This window comes from Triticum dicoccoides, chromosome 6B, assembly GCF_002162155.2.
Source record: "Triticum dicoccoides isolate Atlit2015 ecotype Zavitan chromosome 6B, WEW_v2.0, whole genome shotgun sequence".
In the NCBI taxonomy this organism is placed as follows: Eukaryota; Viridiplantae; Streptophyta; class Magnoliopsida; order Poales; family Poaceae; genus Triticum; species Triticum dicoccoides.
The window spans coordinates 21,581,138-21,602,382 of NC_041391.1; the positions used below are offsets into that span (position 1 = coordinate 21,581,138).

The 21,245-nt window shown below is 48.4% G+C and overlaps 1 pseudogene; it reads right to left on the reverse strand.

The window, feature by feature from the left end:
• Positions 1-20,953, reverse strand: part of LOC119320582 — a 42,853-nt pseudogene extending 21,900 nt beyond the window's left edge.
• Between the last annotated feature and the right edge of the window lie 292 nt (positions 20,954-21,245).

Consider the following 21,245-nt stretch of genomic DNA (forward strand, 5'->3'; position numbering starts at 1 on the left):
CGCCGCCGTCGACCCCCCGCACCCTCCCCCGCTCCACCGGCATTACTGTTTGATGATATTTTTAAAAAAAATATTACTGTCTTATAAAAAAAATATTACTGTTATGATTTAAACAAGTTTGAACATATTTAAACACAAATAAGTATCAAACATCATTTTAAATGCATAAAAAAATTGTGGAGCCTGGGAATCGAACCCAGGACCTCTTGGTGTGAGAACTGGCTGCTGACCAATCGAGCTAGTAGAGGGAGCTTGATGTGGATCAGGTCAGGTGGAAGATAACCTGTTGGCTCGAGCAGAAATCAAAAAAATAATACTAATGGCACACCAGGGCTAGGTGCGCCAGTAGTATGGATGTACTTATGGCGCACCGAGGTGTGGTGCGCCATTAGTACTGTGCCGCCATCCATACTTCCTCCCCGGCCCAAACCTATCCCCTCTCTCTCCCTCGCCCTCGCCCTCGATCCCCTTCCCCTCTCCTCTCCCGACGCTGCTGCCCCGCCGCCTCGACTCCTCCCCGACGCCGCCTCGTCTTCGCCGCGACGCCCCGGCTCCGCGACGCCGCCCTCTCCTCTCCCGACGCCGCCGCGCCGCCGCCCTGTCGTCCTTGTCTCCTTGGCGCCGCTCTCCCCGTCGCCCCACCTCGTTGGACGCCATCGCCCCGCCGCCCTCGTCGCCGGTGGCCTCGACGCCGCCCCGACGCCGCCTCCACGCCTCGACGCCCGCCCCGCTCCTCCTCCGGTGCCTCTCCGCCCAGCCCAAGCCCAAGGTCGCTCCGCCTCCACCTCCTCCGCCTCTGCCGTCGGACGAGGGCGCCGCAGCGTGGGCCCGTCGCGCGGCCGCGCTCTCGCTGCTGGGGCTCACCGGCACCATCGCCGCCACCGCCTTCAGCGACCTCTCCGACCTCCGCGACGCCGCCCTCGACCTCTCCCTCCCGGAGCTCCTCCCCGACCACCTCCCCGGAGCTCGTTCTCTGCCCACCCAAGGTACCGTCTGAATGCTCCTCCTCTGTCACTGAATTTGTTCTGAATTAGCAGCAATAGATAGCAATAGTGCAGTTAGTTTGGTGGGGTTGAAACGAGGATTGGGGTCATGGAAGGAACACAAACATGATTAAAATCAGAGTGTTGATTAATTGGCAGCAGTGTGTGAGCTAATTCAGTAGGCAACAATAGTTAAAATTGCATAGATAAAATTGCAACAGGCCAACAGGCCAACATACGACATGTGTGTGGATGGGGAATACAAACAAAGGTTAAAATTGCATAGATAAGATAGAGCAGCAACATGCCAGTTTAACCTGTCATTTTTCAACAGTACTCAACTAGTCTAAGTTACTAAGCAAAGTTATACACAGCAGTCTAAGTTAGCTAGCCGATCGATTCCATGTGGCCAGAGATACAAGATTACTCAACAACATATCCTAGCAGCTAGAGGATGTTCGCGTGCATGACAAGGCTATAGGCATGCCGCATGCACCAGCCGTTAATTAGCACAAGCTGATCACGTCGTTGTATAACTCCTTTGTTATAGCTCAATTTGGTTCAGCTAGCTGTATCTAGGATTATCCATGCAACGAGTGGTCAAAACCAAGAAACTAAGAAAAACTGCACTTGCCAAACATCTCTATAGTTTTGCTAAAACTGAGAAAAACTGCAGTTTTTAGAAACCAAAGTATTCATTTCCCACACATTGGAATACCGAGGTTTTCAATTACCATGGTTTTGGAAAAACCGTGTTGCCAAACTAGGCCTTAGCAGTTAAGTCTTAACGTGGTTTGCATTCATTTGCAATTACACTTGTTTTTGCCTCCACTTGATGGAGCCGACAGCTTCCGTTTACCTGAAATGAGTCTTCTTGTTTTGCGGTGCTCATTTTTTTCTAAGTGCACTGCAGTACTTGTTCCTTTGTGCACCATAAGTAAAACTAGCTAATTTTATGAAAATGTATCATGCCACTGTCCGTGACTCTCTCTTTTTAAGTCCACATTCTGTTGGTGGCTCGGTTAACTCCTAGGGTTTTAGCAGTTATGTATAAAAAACATTCTGATCCACTATTGCTTGTAGTGGTTTGTCCAAAATGTTGAATGATACTGCTTGGAGATGCATATATTGTTTCACCTCTTCACATGCCAATGTATTTTCCATGTTGTGATGAAGGCCTTTTTTGCCTTGTCCACCCGAGAGGCCCTTGAGTTTGCTAGAATGTTGATTAACTTCCGTTCCAGCAAATTCGGGTACTCCATATGTCCTATTTTTAGCAAAGGTCATGCTGAAATTTTTCGTGAATTTTAGCATGACTTTGCTAAAAATAGGACATATGGGGTACTTGTGACTAATGCATGGGCCGGGGTACTTGTGACTAATGATGAAAGCTTAGGATTTTAGGGTGCCTCGGCGTCGAAAAACCCTCAATGATAAAAGCTTAGCTTTTAGGATGCCTCGGTGTCGACAAACCCTAAATGATGAGACCATGATCTTGTTCCTTGACAATAACCAACTTTTTGACCAAACTTTGTTCCTATTTAGAGAGAAACATGGCCAACAACGATGAGGCCGGGGGTTCGGGCGGCAAGGCATTCTGGGAGCTGTCCCAAGAGATGGAGGAACAACCTCACTTGTATGAGGACGCCGCCTTCCCCACCGATCCTGAGACCACTGATGGTACCGCCGAGGATGACCCCACTGATGCCACCACTGATGGTGCCGCCGAGGATGCCACCACTGATGATGGCGGCGCACGCACAGATGGCACCCAACCGAAGAGGCAACGGAAGGACCGGCGCCTGACCGTGCTCCGCACCCTCAAGGAGGAAGTTACTGAAGTGGACTCCGACGGGAATCCAACGGCGCCCGAATGAATAGTCAAGGGGTACTCGCTTCAGCTCGGGTGCATTCTCCAGAGCACCATCTCGATCAACACCGAGAACCTGAGGCATCCTGACTGAGGGAATTTGCACAACCTCCTCTTCACGAAGCTGCACGAACGATACAAGTTCCCCGCTGATTTTGAAAACACAAGCCTCAAAGGGAATAAAGTGAACAATGCTGCCCTCACGAAGATGAGCAAGGCCCTGTCTACTTGGAAAAGCAATGTGAAGAGAATGATCGAGAAAGGTGAGAGTTATGAGAAGATCAAGGAGAAAAATCCTTCGATCACCGAAGATGACTACAATGACTTCAAGATCAATTGCTCGAGCACCGCAAACTCCCAATCAAGTCAGTGGGAGAAAGAAATGCGGGAGCTGAACTTAGGGGAACACAAACTCGGTCCCGGCGGTTACAGAGTGGCGGAGCCTATATGGGACAAGGAGGACGCGGAGCGTGCCGAGCAAGGCCTACCGCCCCGCTTCGAGAAATACAGCGGTAACAAGCAGACCAGGAACTATGTCAGGGCTTGGTACAAGGAGGACCCGATAACAAAGGAGCTTACCACGGATCCGAAGACCAGGGCGTTTGAGCTTGTTCTGGTAAGGAATACACCCCTGCGTAATTAGCTCCATATGGTTGCATTCTAATTAATGAAGCCAAATTTCTAAATGGTTCACATTCCTTCCGCAGGCGACTAAAAGCAGTATCGCAGGGTCGACTAAGAGCAACCCTTGGGACACCACTCTAAATAGGGCGTTGAGTGTAATGAAGAACAAGGATAAGCTCAGTAAGCCGATGTCAGCTGGTCGTGTGGCCGGCAAAGGCTTGTCCACAAAATGGGGGTCATACTATACCGCTGGTGTGCGGAAGGAGAAAAAGACCAGCTCAGAAAGCCAGGCGCGTGAGGTTCAAGAACTCAAGGCACAGGTGGCGCGGATTCCAGAGATTGTCCAAGAGCAAGTCCAACAACAACTCGGAGCGACGATCACCGCCATTGTGCCTACCTTGATCCAGGGGTTGAGTGCGTGGATTGCGGGCGGCCAACAGGGGCCGCCCCCGATTCCTAGCTTCACGGCCAGCAACTCACAGAATGCGATGGCGGGGCCATTGGTGTCTCCGGCGGAGGCGGCATTGGTGTCTCCGACGCCGGCACAGGAGCTTAATGCACCCGGGTGTACGCCGGCCGGCACCTCTGCAGCAAGCGGCCCCTCCGTCAACTGCACACCCGCCGTTGGCGGTGCCTCGACATTAGCCGGGCTCGACGCCATCATCACGGTAACTAATTAAGCCTCTCTCGGTCGAGGACTTCATCTCCTTGCCTTTGACTGGGCATCCCTGATGCCCTACATGTTTTCGCAGGGCGCCGCCGACGTTCCGTGCAACTCCTGCACTTCGTGAACAACGAGTTGGTCGATGTCGCCAAGGGCAAAATCATTCAACCGGGCAACCCCTTGTTCCACGGTACCCAGATGCCACCCAACTTGTTTAGGGTTGAACTGGTTCGGGTGCTGCCAGGCTGCGACGAGTTGTTACCTCCGATTCGACCCGTCGGGGCCGACGATGATGATGTGATGACCCTCAGCGCCTGCCTGAGCTGGCCCCTGCTTTGGCCGAAGAGCCAGATTCATTTGGGGTCGGGGGACACCACCCCAAAGACAACACCGCCAGTCGTGCCGGCGCCAAGTCGGCCCCATGGCAAGACCGCCGCAACGGTGCCGGACATCCCTATGCCACTGGATCCAAACATGCATATGGCACAGGATCAGAACGACGACGACGATGATACATTTGGCAACGTCGGTCAGTACTTTGCCGAACATGGGTACGTTGGCGACTTCATGGGGCCTCCTTCTCAAGAACCCAACCCAACAAAAGATGTGCGCGATCTAGCTGGTACCGCGGAGAAGCCAAGTTGCAACAGGCGTCGTCTGCCATTCAGCTCTCAGGAGACGCCTCCAGCTGCCGACTTCACCGAGCCTCAGAAAGGCGAGGTGCAAAATATTATCAGCCCAAACACACTCAAAAAGGCGGTCTATGAGCAGAACATGGTCCCATTACAGGAGAAGAAGAAGGCACGCAAAAGAAAGACTAACAAGGGTGCGAGCCAGCCGGCACCGAGTACGATCCGTGCTCAGGACGGGCCACCTTCACCTGAGGATATCTCGAGGAGGGTGCATGTGGCGGGTAGGGCGATGCTACCGACAAATATGCTCAATGCTGCAACCGGTGCTATGCGGAGTCTGCATGACAGTGTTCTTTCTTTGGAGAAGCAGCGTCTCAGAGAGAAGGATGTGGCATACCCGGTTTTCGCGGCCAAGGTGCCAGAGGGCAAGGGCTTTGTGGATAACTCCATCGGGCGTACGATCGTCCTGCGGTTTGATGACATCCACGCTATGATGAACCTTCATCCGCTGCACTACACCTTCGTTCGGCTATTTTCGCTGAGTATGGAGATGCGGATCATTCGCGACAAGACCCCGGACATCGTGATAGTCGACCCCTTCTACATGCGTGCCAAGATCTTGGGCAGCGCTGGGGACCGGCAAGTCGCGAGTTCTTACCTCGAAGGCATCATTCTGGCAAACCAAGATAAGGATAACTTCCTCGTGCCTTACTTTCCTGAGTAAGTCCTCCCTTCAACCGGCCCGTAACATATGAATTCTTAGATTTCGATCGTTTTTCTTTTAGCATTCCGTGTTTTCTGCAGTGACACACATTGCACGCTCATCCTCCTAAGCCCCAAATATTCCATGGCCACGTATTTCGACCCGGATCGTCAGTCGAACGTAGACTACACAAATGTCAAGAAGGTTCTTGATGATGTTCTCCCCGGCTACGCCAAATCTGGAGGCACCTTCACCGGGCCTATTCGTAAGTACGGCAAGCACGTGTTCTCCCACAATACAATGTTCTGCTGCGTCAAGCAGCCGCCTCGCGGTCAGAAGGGTGCCTACTACGCCATCCATCACATGCGGGCGATCGTACGGGACCATCATCAACTTCTGCTACCGAGTAAACTCAAAGATTGGGCCGCGAGTGTGTCGGCAATCCAGGACGCGGACATTAGACAAGAATTCTTTCGCATCCAGTCGGAGTTTGCGGAAATCATCCATCAAGATGTCCTTCGTACCTCGGGGCAGTTCTACCTCAGAAATCAACCGTCCAACAGTGACATCGACACAATGCTACAAATGCAGGCTGACAACGCCCGTTCTTTCATGACTCCCACGATAGACGGCGGCTTCATCCACGCTCCGGTCCCTTGAGTTGAGTCGAAAGCAGTGATGCTGTGTCTAGTTCTGAAACATCGATTGGCTCATGTTGTAATTAAACTTTAATGAACTTGTAGTATGTCTCTTTGGTTTCGAGAGTCATTCAACTTAGATGTAATCGATGCTATTAATGTCTTGCTTTTCTCTTCCGATTGTTCTGTTGCATACTTATATATTGCTTATGTATTGTCTGTGAATTGGTACTAACATTTCGTTTGGCTAGTGCATAGCGATGCCGTCGTATGTCGTGTACAAGGGTAAGGTTCCCGGAGTCTACGACGACGGGGAGGAGTGTCGGAGACAGGTTCACCGATTCAGCGGTAACAGTTACAAAGGGTACACCACTAGGGCCGAGGCCGAATCTAGATACGCCCGCTATCTAGTGGGAGAGGGGAGGGAGCGTTGGAGGAACCGGATGAAGATGAGTTTCATCGTGATGATGCTCATCGTGAAGACCGCATCTCTCTTCTATGTGATGGTAGTTTAGATGATCGATATCGACTTGTAATGTGAAGACAAACTCGCTACTCGCGGTCTCGAGACTTGTAATATAATGTTCTATCTTTGTTCGGTCTTTTCAATTCGGAGACTAATATGATGAATTGTATTCACAGACTAATATGATGAATTGTATTCAGAAACTAATCTTCTATTGTATTCGATGAATCTGTTGTTGATGTGTGCTGTCTATATTTTGTCCAATTATACATTTTGTAACCTGTGCAAAAAACAGAAAATAAAAAAATAAAAAAATCTAATATTCATACTAATGGCGCATCACATCACAGTGCGCCATTAGTATGCCAAAGGATACTAATGGCGCATCATTAAACAGTGCGCCATTAGTATGCCAAAGTTACTAATGGCGCATCTTGATGTTGTGCGCCATTAGTATGCCAAAGCACCTGGGTATACATGGCCCCCTGGGAGGCATACTAATGGCGCACTGTTGTATATACTAATGGCGCATCCAGTGGTGCGCCATTAGTATACCAGATACTAATGGCGCACCAGTGGTGCGCCATTAGTAAAATATACTAATGGCGTGGCACTAATGGCGCACCACTAATGCGCCATTAATGGCCAAATTAGGTGCGCCATTAGTAGGCCTTTTCCTAGTAGTGTGGGATAGACAAGGTTGCTTCTTCGTGGACCCTTCGTGGGTGGAGCCCTCCGTGGACTCGCGCAGCCGTTACCCTTCGTGGGTTGAAGTCTCCATCAACGTGGATGTACGATAGCACCACCTATCGGAACCACGCCAAAAACATCCGTGTCTCGAATTGCGTTTGAATCCTCCAAACCCTTCCCTTTACTTTCTTGCAAGTTGCATGCTTTAATTTCCTCTGCCTATATACTCTTTGCATGCTTGCTTGATTTGTGTGATGATTGCTTGACTTGTCCTAAGATAGCTAAAATCTGCCAAACTCTAAAATTGGGAAAATGTTAAGTTTTTAATTGGTCAAGTAGTCTAATCACCCCCCCCCTCTAGAAATACTTCAAGGTCCTACACTAGCGCATGGCTAAAGCGTGCCGGTAATGTCAAAAGAGGTCGGGATAGACCAAACTTGACATGGGAGGAGTCCGTAAAGAGTGATCTAGAGGACTGGAGTATTACCAGAGAACTAGCCATGGACAAGGGTGCGTGGAAGCTTGCTACCCATGTGCCAGAACCATGAGTTGGTTGCGAGATCTTATGGGTTTCACCTCTAGCCTACCCCAACTTGTTTGAGACTAAAGGCTTTGTTGTTGTTGTTGTTGTTGTTGTTGTTGTTGTTGTTGTTGTTGTTGTTGTTGTTGTCCAATCATCTATCTGGATTATTTGAGCCACAAGATCATGTGTCACTCTCAAAATGCGGCCAGCCCTTCACATATCAAAGAGATCAAACTATATGACAATGTCAATAGCACACCAGCTCAAAAAGATGGTGGTGTCGTCAAATTAGCTATGTGTCACAGTATCAGTGACGAAGCCAGGTTTACCAGAATGAGTGTACAGAGTTCAAGATTTTATAAATTCCCTAGCTATTTTCCAATTTGAATGTATTTTATATACTTAGTTTATGATTTCTTACCATGAATTGGTGTACATATCCCATGTCCGCTTGTGGCTCCACCCATGCACAACATGCTAAGAGATAGGTGCTTCAACAAATAGATATAACGGTCCTAAAACGAAACAAAAAATGCCAACACCTCATTGGTTCTAGTATCGTTCCAAATGGTAAATGTCATAGGAATTTCACAGCAATACTCATGATTGGGGGATTTTGCGAAGGCAAGTCACACGTGGATGACCCAGGTTCGGGCCCCTATTCTAGGGGTAACATCCTACTCCTGCTGGATGTTTTCTGTCGTATGAACAGAATGGTTACAATAAGGGGTTGACGAGTGATGACTGTGGATGGCGTGTCTGCTAGAGACTTCGTATATCTGTCTTCGCCTCTTCTAAGATCTCGAGCCATCCTTCTCCTACATGAGACGACGAGGATGTAGAGTACAATGGCTGTTATGAGCCATGATGATGGTCGTTACTAATGGAATTACCCCCAACGCCATAATGCCTCCACTTATTGACCACACCTGCTTCAGTCAGATGGACGCCATGACGTTTATTAGCTTGATGGACTTTAAGATGCCGACCCAACCGAGTGACTCTCCTGATGTGGACTCGGGTTGTTCAAACCTGCTAGGTCGAATCCTTGTCATGGGCCTACCCTGGGGGGATCCCGCCGTCAGTAGCCCCCAAGTCCTTCAAGGTCTCGGGGATGGTGTTGATTCCTTGATTGAGGAACGTTCTCCTTGAAGAACCAACTGAAATAGTCGCCGCACCGCTTGATGAGAGCCCTTGATGGTCTTGAAAAGTACCTGAAAAGGTATATACTGTTTGTAGTAAAGACTCGCTGATACCTAACACACTCGCCTAAGAGCTTTGCTTAAGGCTTGTAGGGAAGCGTATCATAAATTCCAAGTGATCCTTGAAGAACTGGGCTTATCCGAGTGGGTCACTGTCGGTTGTTGACCTAAGGAGGTTCATTCTTTCGATCTTCATTTTCAGAACCGAGTTGTCGGACTTAGGCATTTGGTTGGGAAAACAACTAGTGCCGTTGGGGAAGATGAGTCTGTTGTTTTGTGTTGGCAATGCCAAGTGATGTGAGACTTGAGGGAGCGGATCATGGACGCCATCTTTCGAGGATAGCTTGTGTCCGAGCGGATGCAACCATTGAAGAACCGGGTGTGTATTTAAATTATGTTGTGAGCGGAGTCAAAATCATGTTGGATCCACCAACCGCCAACGACACTGTCTGAATTGGTCAAGCTTCAGTCAAAGGGACTTCTACAACGCACAAAGGGCCGCGACTGTCAGACGGATCACTTTAATGTCTCATCGACTATGCACAAGTAATGCGAGCAATCAAGAGGATGCCACCCAGGGCACTGCCCCAAGAAGCTCCTCAAATTCCCATGCGAGGCATGTGGCATGGTTGCAGCCTCGGCAACCGACTGGACGGGATACGTCGGGAGGATGAGGGGCGGATGGAGAGACTTGCCTCCATCCGAATGGGCCCGTCGAAGGATTTGACCCGGAGGAGGGTGCCCAATGAAGAGGCAGTGTCGAGCCCACGGGAGAGCGAGCATGTACTTCACAAGCCATTCATTGACCGAGGTATGTCCCTGACCCTACACGATTTCGTGCGAGGGCTCCTCTTCTTTTACATCATTGAACTCCACCATCTAAATCCGAATGGAGTCTTGCACATTGTATGTTTCACCATGTTGTGTGAGTGCTTCCTAGGCATCCATCCGCATTGGGGTCTCTGGAAGTGGATCTTTGTCGTGAAGCCGCATACAATGGAGAAAGGTGGGAGGATGTCGGTTTGTGAGGGAACCGGTGTTCAACTTGTGTCGCAACATGTTTATTTCTCGCTCATGTTCTCCAACACTCACAAGCTCTGGCAAGCCGACTGGTTTTACATCCAGGATGTGCGCACACAAGCTGGCCACAAGACCTCCCATGAGCTCAATTGGCTGGAAACCTCAGTTGACAAAGGAGAGGCATGAAGCCAAGCTCTTGATGGAGAGGATTCGGGAGCTCAATAATCACAGACTCACTAGGGTCGATATGATCATGACTTTGGTTGATCGACGCATCCAACCCCTCCACGCGAGAGCTCACCCGATGTGGGAGTACTCAGGCACCGATGACTCCACTCGGACGTCCCCAAAAGATTCCAAAGACAAGCACTCCTTTGCTTGGACGGAGAGCAAGACCAATGAGCATGAGAAGCTCCTCCTAGTGGCACCAGTACCGGCCTTCGGCTTTGATAACCAGCCTCCCGATGTAAGTTGGTTGAAATCCTCAAGTAAAATTTCTTCTATCTATTTCTCACACTAAATACATATCTTCACTTCACAGGATTTCTTATCCTTCCCTCCATACAGCCCATTCCCGAGGGCGGTCAGGCTGCATAGATGCCTCAGCTGGGGGTCGTGTTTGATGATAAAGGTTATGTGGTGCGCGAAGAGGAGATGATGAAGGCATGGATTAGTTGCTCGGCCTCTTAGACGATCACAAGGATGATGATGTGAGGGAGGTCCCTCCTCCGTCCACAACAATTCCGAAGAGAAGGGTGGCTACAAGGTTACTAGATCGGAAACGTCTCAGCCAAGCCCAACGGGACACAGGGAGAGCCGGATCCTAGCAGACGCACGTCGCGCCGACAAACCCCAAGACGCAAAATCATGCGCCCTCACCAACAATCCCCGGGTCGGATGCACTAGCCGGCGTGTGTAGTGAAGATGCTCGAACGAGGACCCTACTTTTCGGTACTTGTGTTGATTTAGATGTTTGCTGAAGTTGTGGCTGGCTGAAATTGCAGTGTCCAGTTGCACCTGTGCATCATGGGGGTCGATCGGGACAATACCCTATGCTCCAGGACCACATAAGCATAGGTGCTCCAGCGCGAACACTGCTGTTGGATCTAGATCCAACAGTCATATAAAGATTCATTAGACCTCAACATAGTTATCAAACTCCTCGGGGGTTTTTGCGAAAATTCACGAGCTATCTTCATGAACATTGGATCTGAGATCACACAGTCTTGATTTCGTCCAACTCTTTTATTCTGATCTGGCGGTAGCCTAAATAGGCATCCTCTTAGCCAGTCATGGAATCAATCACATGGTCGATACGGGGCAGAGCAAATGGATCCTTGGAGCACGCCTTTTTCAAACAGTTGGTAATCAACATACATGCGCCATGTTTGGTTCTTCTTGGGAAATATGACTGGGTTTGCTAGCCAATCCGGGTGGAAGACTTCTCAGATGAAGCCGACTTTGAGCATTCAGGTGATCTCTTCATTGATGGCTCTGCACATGTCTTCCACGAAGCAACGAAGGGTCTGCTTTACCAGCTTCGCCCCTTAATGACGTTGAGTTTGTGCTCGGCAATGTCCCTTGGGACCCTGCATGCCAGGACGAAAATGTCCTAATTCTCACGGAGTTCCTCCATGAGCGCACTTTCCTTGGGCAAGAAGATTGGTGGCAATTTGCGCTGTCTTCAATGAGTCCTCGGGATGGACTCGAACCTTCTTGGTGTCCTTGCCAACTAGAAGGAGGACTTGGTGGTCAGCTTCTTGTTTGATGGAAGCTTCTCGGCATCAGCCTCCTTCTGGATCTCAACCAGCTCCTCAGTCACAATCAAGGTCTCGATGATGGACGCATTGGCGTCATCGCATTGATTAGAATGCTTAGGGTTGCCCGAGTGTTATGCCCGGCCTATCCACTAGTAAGCAAAACTAGGTGGTGGTGTAGGAGATATGCCCTAGAGGCAGTAATAACAATTATTTTGTATCTCCAAAGTTTGTAATGAATGTTTAGCTTCCATGCTATAACTGCAATGATTCTCAAGTCTACAATATCCACGAGGCTCGGAGGAAAACTCATGTGCACGTGTGGTATACTAAACGGTAAAATGTATTCCTAGTCTTGCCTCCAAGACTGGCTCATGTATCGCATGATGATCATGTTTTCCTGATCATGGGCATGTCTATGCTGGCAATTATGAGGGAACAATGTTGGTAGGACACTTGTGTTGAATCGACCCATTTTGATTTTATGCTATGAGATACATTCCTCACAAGTTAATGGTTAATAACACAGAGAAGTTAATGTTTGCATAATTCCCTAGACCATGAGAGTATCGAGTTCCTTCATACTTGCTTCATGAACTTTGGGGTTTGTTAAACGTCATCCGTAATTGGGTGGCTATTACGGCGGCTTACGGGTTCACAGAAAAGTATGGCAAGTAACAAGATAGCTCAAGATTGGGATTTGCTCCTCCGAAGATGGAGAGATTTACTCGGGCCCTCTCGGTGTAACGGTATCCATCATCGTCTGGCCAGACACATTGTGATTTGATCACTGGGATGCCGGAACAAGGAAACGAGAAAAGAGAACAAAACTGGTAACGAGGTAACTTGCATGCTGGACAAATTGTTGATCCACAGGAATGCAATAAATCTCACCTCGGGTGTTTGTGACATATCGCGATGCAACAGGAATAGCTCACGGCAACTGGAGGTTCACTCGAATATTCATTCGTGTGGGTATAGGGGTCAATATGGGTGTCCACGGCTCCGATGTTGATCATTGATCGGAAGGGGTTCCGGGTCATGTCTATACTTCACCGAACCTATAGGGTCACACGCTTAAGGGTCATCTATCTGCTGAATACTAGACAGGGATTCGGAGAGAAAATCACCGAAAAAGTTTCGGACACCGGAAAGGTTTCGGACAGCGGAATTGTACCGTAGAGAGAGGTCATCAGATAAGTTTCGATGATACCGAAAAGTTGTTTCGGGATATACTATTAAGTCAAATTGGTTTCAGCACATGCCTGATAATTCTTGGAGGGTGCCAGAATAATTCTAGAAACTTTTTGGAATTTTCTGAGATAAAGACCGGAAATGTTCCGGAGCTGCCGGAGCCACTTTAGATGCGTTTTGCAGATGAAAATCACTAAACCGGAATTGTTTTGGAACATGTTGAAAATTATTTTAGTGGGTACTGAAATGTTATTAGCCGACATAAATATTTTCAGTTGGAACGGACACTGAAAAATGTCGTCGTGAATAGTGAAAGTGCTTTTTGGGATATTTATGTAAAGCCACCTTTTTGGACTTTGTCAAAGTTCTAGAAGGAAGTGGCTTACAAGGGAAGAAACCCCATTTGGGGGGGGCCCTAGGGGTGGCCAGCCATGGGTGGTGGAGCTCCTTGGAGCTCCACATGGCATCCCATTTTGACCTTAACACCCTCATGTGTGACCTAATGCATGGGGTTTTTAGTAAAATTGTGGAGGCACACTACCCCTTGGCTTTCCTATAAATAGAGGAGGTGAGGGCTGCCATCTCTTCATCCCTTGCTCTCATACACATGCCATGCATTATCTGGCTTCTTCTCTCCGTCCCACGAAAAGAGTTTCGTAGAGCCGTAAGGCTGTCTGGGTTCCGGCAGGAACTAGTTCTGGATGGCGAAGCCCTGCCGGATAGCTGACACCGTATGTGTGCAACCCCGTAGAGAGATTGTAGTTTCGATCTTTTTCCCGAGGGGCAGTTCGAGTGTCTTCCCGAAGGGCTGCCCGAGTCTCCATTCGAGTTTCGACGGTCCTCCCGAAGGGCTGTCCGCGACATCGTCCGGGGGACTGTCCGACCGCCTCCCGAAGGGCTGTCCGGAGAGGGAGTACATCCTCGTGGTTGGAAGGTTGTAAATCGTAGCTGCGGGGATCTGCACCGACGATCTACACCGACTATTCTTCCGCTGCGCTTCGAGTCGGTACGGATCAGATCAAACCTTGTATGCAGTCTTCATAGTGGTCCTGGGCGCGCTCGCTATATCGAATTTTTTTTTCTATTGCGTTCCCCTACAGGTGGGACATCTCTTGGAGACTGGTCCCACATGGAAGTCACTGGATGCAAGGCTACATATACAACAAGGGAACCACATGAGAAGGCAGGGAATGAATGACTGAAACTTCTGAAGCTCCTTACCTCCTCTTTGTATTCCTCACATCTCCTTGGTGATTTCTCATCCCAAATCCTCATTGTATCTTCAACTTGAATCAACGATTGGTATTGAATCCGTCTGTCCATCCCATATTCGTACTTGGGTCATGACACCGAGATCATGATCACCCTATTAGGGCTTGGCATCTTGAGCTTGAGGTAGACATAGCAAAGCCTAGCCATTAACTTGGCATAACAAGACAGCCCAGGATGGCGTGGTAGCCACTCTGAAGGTTAACCACCTCAAAGCTAAGGATCTTGAACCAAAAGTTGTCATCGTCGCCGAATACGACCTCCATGGCCTCTCCAACTGAAGGCGTTTCATGATGCTTGGATGGCTTCTCCTTCATGTCATGGAACTTGCAGGGCTGATCAATGATCTCATCAAATGATAGCTTCTAAAATTTGCTATACTGCCACTAGTGGATATGCTGCATATTGTCGTCATGGTTGGAATCAGAGCGATCCTTCTTCCTAGAGGGTTCGACATTCGCCTTGCCTTTGTCCTGAGCAGTCGGGACCTTTGGGCATATGGTTTCTTCACCGATGGTGTACTTGTTGGCAATCTCCATGAGCCGACCCATGGTCAGCACCTCGCTGCAGGCAGCTTCTACCTCAGGTGCTCATAGGTAACTCCCTGCTTGAAGGCCTGAATGGCCTGCGGCTCTATGACGTTCTCAGTGCAGTTGCGAAGACGGGACCAGCGATTGATGTATTCACGAATGGGCGCTCCGTCCGTCTGGAAGCAATTTCAAGGATTTTCACACTTTGTCGGGCCCTTGCGTACGTGTCCTCAAAGTTCTTGAGAAAGGTATCACGTAGGTCATCCTAGTCATAAATTTTGTCTGCTAGCAAGTTGTTAAGCCATGATCACGCCTAACCCTCCAGCATCATGCGAAGATTACGGAGGGCAACATGCTCTTTGCCTCCACCAATGTTGCTAGCAAGCCAAGTATCTAGAATTACTCTAGAAAAGGCTCGATCCATATGCGCCAACTGAAGCACATAAAATCAAGTGACCTAAGCCGGACGACCAACCAACCTCATCTCCAAGGCGATTGGTACACACGTTGGCCACTCGGATAGCCTCAATGTCATCCCACGCGTCGCAAGGTCCTGGTCCCCGGCCCCGAGGAGGGCAAAGCCGATGTCGCTCCGTGGGGATTCAATTGCTGTCGTCGGGCGCATTAGGGCGGCAATTGTTGGATCGACTTGGATTAGACGAGTCCAAGGTGATGCACTATACTGACCTGGAAGCCAATAGGCATTGTGATGACATGGCCATGTTCTAGTGCTCCACGGTTACTCACAGCAATGCAACGAGTCAAAGGAAGTTGGCGAGCGCACAACGGCTTCTTGGCAGGTGTACGATGAATGTGCGTGCCCTCTGTCTCCTGGCTTGTCGTGGAGCCACGAACCCATAGCAGGCGCGTCTGCCGTGTCCCACACGCCAACGCCGACGGCAGCTCACACTCTTGTGTGTCGAGGGCCGCTCTTTCCTCAGTGAGACGTTACTTCTCAGCAAAAACAACCGTGCGTGAGGCCTTGACATCCTTTTTTGTTTCCTAGTCGCCCTCGACGAGGGTATGCATGATCATCCACCGCCTCTCAGGACGCTGAGTCTGTCGCAGCCGCGCCAACATTGTTGTTGGTCGTGTACACCTCCGCCACGAAAGTGGGAACTATATGAGCTCTCATGCCCGCCAGACTCAGAATCCGAGAAGGGCAAAATGAAGTTGGAATTGACCATGCCAACGAGCTGGGAAGCAGCCTTGTCGGCGTGCATCGCTAGTGGAGATCCCACGGAATGCCTGAGACTCGACCCCGCCAGTCAGAGCGGATAAGATTGTTGAAGGCACATTATGTCGGATCGCTTGGCGATGAAGTGCATGCTCCCAGCAAAGGTCATCATGCCCTCAAGAAGCACTGCAGAGGCAGGATGCATGCAGAGTCATCAGCGACGAAATGGAACATATCAAAACGCACAAGCTGCCCGGGCCTAAGCCCACCGCCGATTGCCAGAGGGGATCCAAACTAGACCACTCCTCCAGCGCGTGCTTGCCCCACAATGGGCGCCAATTATCGCGGGGATTTCATGGAAATACTCATGATTTGTGGATTTTGTGAAAGCGAGGCGCACCTGGATGATCTAGGTACGGGATTTCACACATAAGAGGTTTTACCCAGGTTCCGGCCTCATGTTCTGGAGATAACACCCTACTCCTAGAACAATGGTTGTTAAGCCTTGTACAATGCAGGGTGCTTATGGGAGGTGCTTAGAAAAATAAACCAAATTTTCTAAGCATTGGTGCTTATTTATAGAGGATAGACACTTAATTAAGCACCCCTCATATAGGGACAAACACCGGTCCTTGAACAAAACCAGGTTTATTTTACAAAGCACCTCCACTAAGCGCCTTGCATTGTACATGGCGTTATGAGCCATGATGATGGTCGTTACTAATGGAATTACCCTCCACGCCAAACAATTCAACAAAGGAAATATATTAATATCGCGAAGATGTCAATTACACCCTGTCTTTGTACCAACAAGATTCCCAAAGGCATCCAGGATACACACAGCAAAAAAGGAAAATAAAAAGAACAGAAGAAAAAAAGACTCCGCGATGGTGGTCAATCACTAGCATCAACAACACTCTAACCACCACCGAAGACAATACTCAGATTACAAAAGAGGTTCTCCAAAAGCAACGCCTCCAAGAAGGAAATAATGCACAAGCGTTGTTGTTGCACGATCGAAGATCTTGGGTTTTCACCCTCGAGAAAATCCGAGTTCACCCAAAAATAATGCCTTAAACAAGGCCATTGCCAGATACAACCAATAAAACCCAAACCTTGGGTTTTCACCATTGGAATCGAGACTCGGTACTCGAGGAGCACCACCAAAAATGCAGCCCTCCAGTGTTGCCACCCCCACTTGCCGAGGACGCTATTGCATGTTACCAAACACCTGGCACCTGGCACAGAGTCTTCATCGCATCCAACACACCCTTCCACCAAAGCTTCAAGACCCCAATCGCAGCTGCCATGACTTTCCCCACTCTATCAATGCATTGGGAATCTTGACTTAAACATGTCTCATGACACCAATAAGAAATCCAAGCTTCGCGCCGCGCCCTCTTGAGGCCGCGTTGGATGATAATATGAGCGCGCGTGACCGGAGCCTTTTCAATAAAGTTATCCAGGGACGACATACGCCAATCCATGTAGATCTCCTACGGGGAATACCGGAACTCATCAGCGGCCAGATCCAAGAGGTCGACATCTGGCAGAAAGACGACTTGGTAAAAGAAGAGCGCTAGGGCCAAACCATTACACGATCCCATCAAGCCACTAACCGGCCGCCGCCGCCCCAGAACATCGTCGCTGGAGAAGCCGTAGCGGGCGACGCCGCCGCAGGCGGCACCGCCGCCCTCGAGATCGACGCCTCGGAGGATCTACCACCGCCGCCTCGCTGCACGGGCCGGATCCCCGTGCAATCCGGATACCGACGGCTAGCAGGACCCGGCCGCCGTCAGATCCGACAGACTAGCTGCGGCCAGACCATACGTGGGCAAGGCCCCTAACCTGGCCCGAGGCACAACAGTGGGAGCCCGATGAAGCGGCCGATCTACCGAAGTGCCACCACGAGCGTCTGAGTCACCAGATCGAGACGAACAGGGACCAGCAGCGCGTGGAGGCCGGGAGGCGCCCCGGGATCAAGTGGAGAGGAAAGCAGGAGAAGGAAGGGACGCAGGCGGCGAGGGAGGAGTTCCGTGAGTACGCTCGCTATGGCGGTGGCGGCGAGTCATCCGGTGAGTCGCAAGAGCAACCCATGAGACCAGGACGAGTTGGTTGTCGCGCGAGCGACTGAGGATCACCTCCACGCCATGATGTTGTCGTGAAGGCACCATTGCTGATGTCTCCATTTATTGAACATGCATGGTTCAATCAAATGAAAGCCACGTCATTTATTAGCCAGATGGACTTCAAGATGCCAGCAAAGCCGTGTTATTTTCTGCATGCACACTCGAGTTGTTCAAACCAGCTGTGCCGGATCCTTGTCATGGGCCTACCTAGGAGGGATCCCGCCGTCACCAAGTGTGTGTGCATTTGTTAGGATGTATTATGATCATGGAAATATTTCTGATAAAATGGTAAGTGCACCTAAGTCTAACTAATGAAGGCCGCCAAAAGTCTCAATGGCAGTTTTAATCAAGTCTAATTTCATAAGAAAATACATGACCCTAGAATTCTATTTGCACAAGGCATGTTACACAACACACTAGTGGTTGGGGTGCTCAATTGCACGCCGCCTGAGATGAAGGTGTGCGCTCGTTTCTCCATCTCAAAGAAAAAAGGAAAAAAAAAACTAACCTCCATCTCACAAAGAAAACAACTCACCTCAACCAACCAGCAGATGACATGTGGCCCTCACATCCACCTCAAAAAGAAAAGAAAAGAAAAGCCTCACTTCCATCTTAAAATAAATAAATAAATAAACTATTCTCATGAAAAAAAATCATTCCCACCGCAACCAACCAGCAGATCCCACTTGACATGGCTGGTTGCTCACCACCTAGGATCTTGGATTGAGCGGAACAATTTGATTCTAGCAAGAATCAAAGGGCTAGTTTGGGAGAGCTCCAACCCTTTGATTCTTGAAGGATATCAAGTACGTAGGCTAAAATAAGATGATTAAAGCATAACAAACAAAATGCACCACCGAAACACCCCCAATTCCAGCTCCATTAAGTCTTGGGACTATGGATACCCAGCTCCACTAACTTGTGGTCCTGTTTGCGAGAGCACCAGCTCCAAGAATACACTGTTCAGTTGTGGTGTTCAAGTAATTGGCATGGCATGGCATAAAGGTACAGCAATCTTACAGGGTCAGGAACATTAGGGTCGGCACCAGCTTCCAGTAACAACTTCAAGCATGCAGTTGAGCCTTTCATCTCAGCAGCAATAACTAAAGGGGCTAGAATACCGTCATCGACATCCGCACCAGCCTGCAAAAAAATACTAAAGGGGGTACAGGAACTCTGCATGCGCTGTTTGGTTCATTGCCGATTAGACACCGCGTTTTCTTGTGTAAAACCTTAGTGTAGCGCGGCCACAAAAATTTCTCAAAGGTAGCTCAAATAATAAACACCATCGAAGAAGGCCAGACCTACATTAGTGTCGAAAAATGTAGCATTGAACCAAAATTGTCTTGAGTAATTCTAACTTTCTAAGGCCTAACACAACTAAAATGAGGACTGCAGCCACTATACCTCAACCAGGAGCTTGACACATTTCAGTGAGGGAGCACTTATAGCAACAAGAAGAAGGGTGTCAATACCAGGTACTTTCTTATTACACTGGCAAAAAACAGATAACACACGATTTACAATACTCAAGTAAGATGTAGGAAAGAGCAGACAAATAGAAGGAAGAATGCATTTGTTGTCCTGTGGCCTTCTGTAAAAAGAAGAAGGGAAAAAAATCAATAGCATTGCATAAGCAAACATGTACTGTATCAACAAGAGTTTCTGGAATAATATATTGAGCATTAATGCCTTGGGGGCCATTTTGAGCAGTTAGACCCTTTTTTTTAGTTCTGTCCCATGTATCTATTAAAAGGAGTAGACGTACAACAATAACAGCCCACCCGTTTAATCTTTTCTTCCCAAGCAAGCTGGGTAGGCTAGAGCCAAGAGATGAACCCACCAAGAGGCACCAAAAGAAGTAAACGTATATGAAAGAAAAACATCTTTTGTCATGAATTACTAGAGGGAATACAAATTCAGAAACTTGCAGTGGAGCCTATATTGAAGAAGCAAGTAGGATGGAGCTGCAAGAAGATATGGTGCGTAGAGTATGCATGGAGCTAGGTTTTTGTTGTGAAGTAAAGAAATCATAGATGGCCAGAGCTCTTCGAGAATGCAGCCTTACTAGAACTTAAAGAAGGGTTAACAGAGTGCGCTTAGTCACTGCTACAAAGGCCTGATTTTGAATAATTGCTAAAAAATGTGCTAATTTAGCTGATTGCGCTCAGATTTCCCAACTTTTGAAGAAAGGCAGTAAAGCGGACTCAACACAACAGCCAAGTAAATGAAGCATGAAACAATGCAGCTAGCCAAAATTAGTAGGAAATAGTATGTTGTTAAACCTACATCCGTGTTGTTCTCCAACAAAATTTGCATAATTTCATCATGCCCTTCCAAGGCAGCGGCATAAAGTGGTGTCCCTTCAGAAGATACTGGGTCAACAGAAACTCCTTTTGCAAGCAAGAGTTCCGTCATTTTACGGTCTCCTAAGTAAAGCAAAAAGATGAAAACAGAATCCAATAGGTAATTACTACAAAGTAGAACTGATTGTGTGATGGGGAAAATTCAATATGATCAAGATACACGCCAACTAAAAGTGCATGCCCTGGAATAGTTACAAACAGACAAGAGGGCAGAATATGGGAAAATGGAAAACTTTTAAATCCTAAGGGAATCATCGAAGACAAAACGTAAATGGCACCAATGTTCTTCTATTCACATACAATCAAAATCATGAAAGAATTGTCAAACAAGTTCTTCTTCTACATCTTTCCAACACACATAGACATCATAATGGAACAGTATTGTAAGAGAAATACCATGTGCTGTTCTGGCAGAGAAGTACCTGCTTTAGCAGCATGGTGAAGTGGGGCGAACCCTTTGTAGTCAGCTTTGCCTGGATCTGCCCCATGATCAAGAAGATAACTGGCGGCATTCATGCTTCCATGAATCAATGCCACAAGCAGAGGTGTTCGACCTATCAAAATGAAGACGTTTCCTCTCAGAGCATGTCAGAATGTACAAAGTTAATACATAAATATGTCATAACATAACACTTTGTTTTCTACTCCCTCAGTTGACAAATAAAAGATGTTTTGGATATTTCAGTATGAAGTACATACATGCGGATTGAAATGAGTGAAGAAACACACTAAAACATGTCTATATGCATCTGATTCACAAAATAGCATGACGGTTGTAAATTGCTGGTCAATTTACAGTTTCCTATAG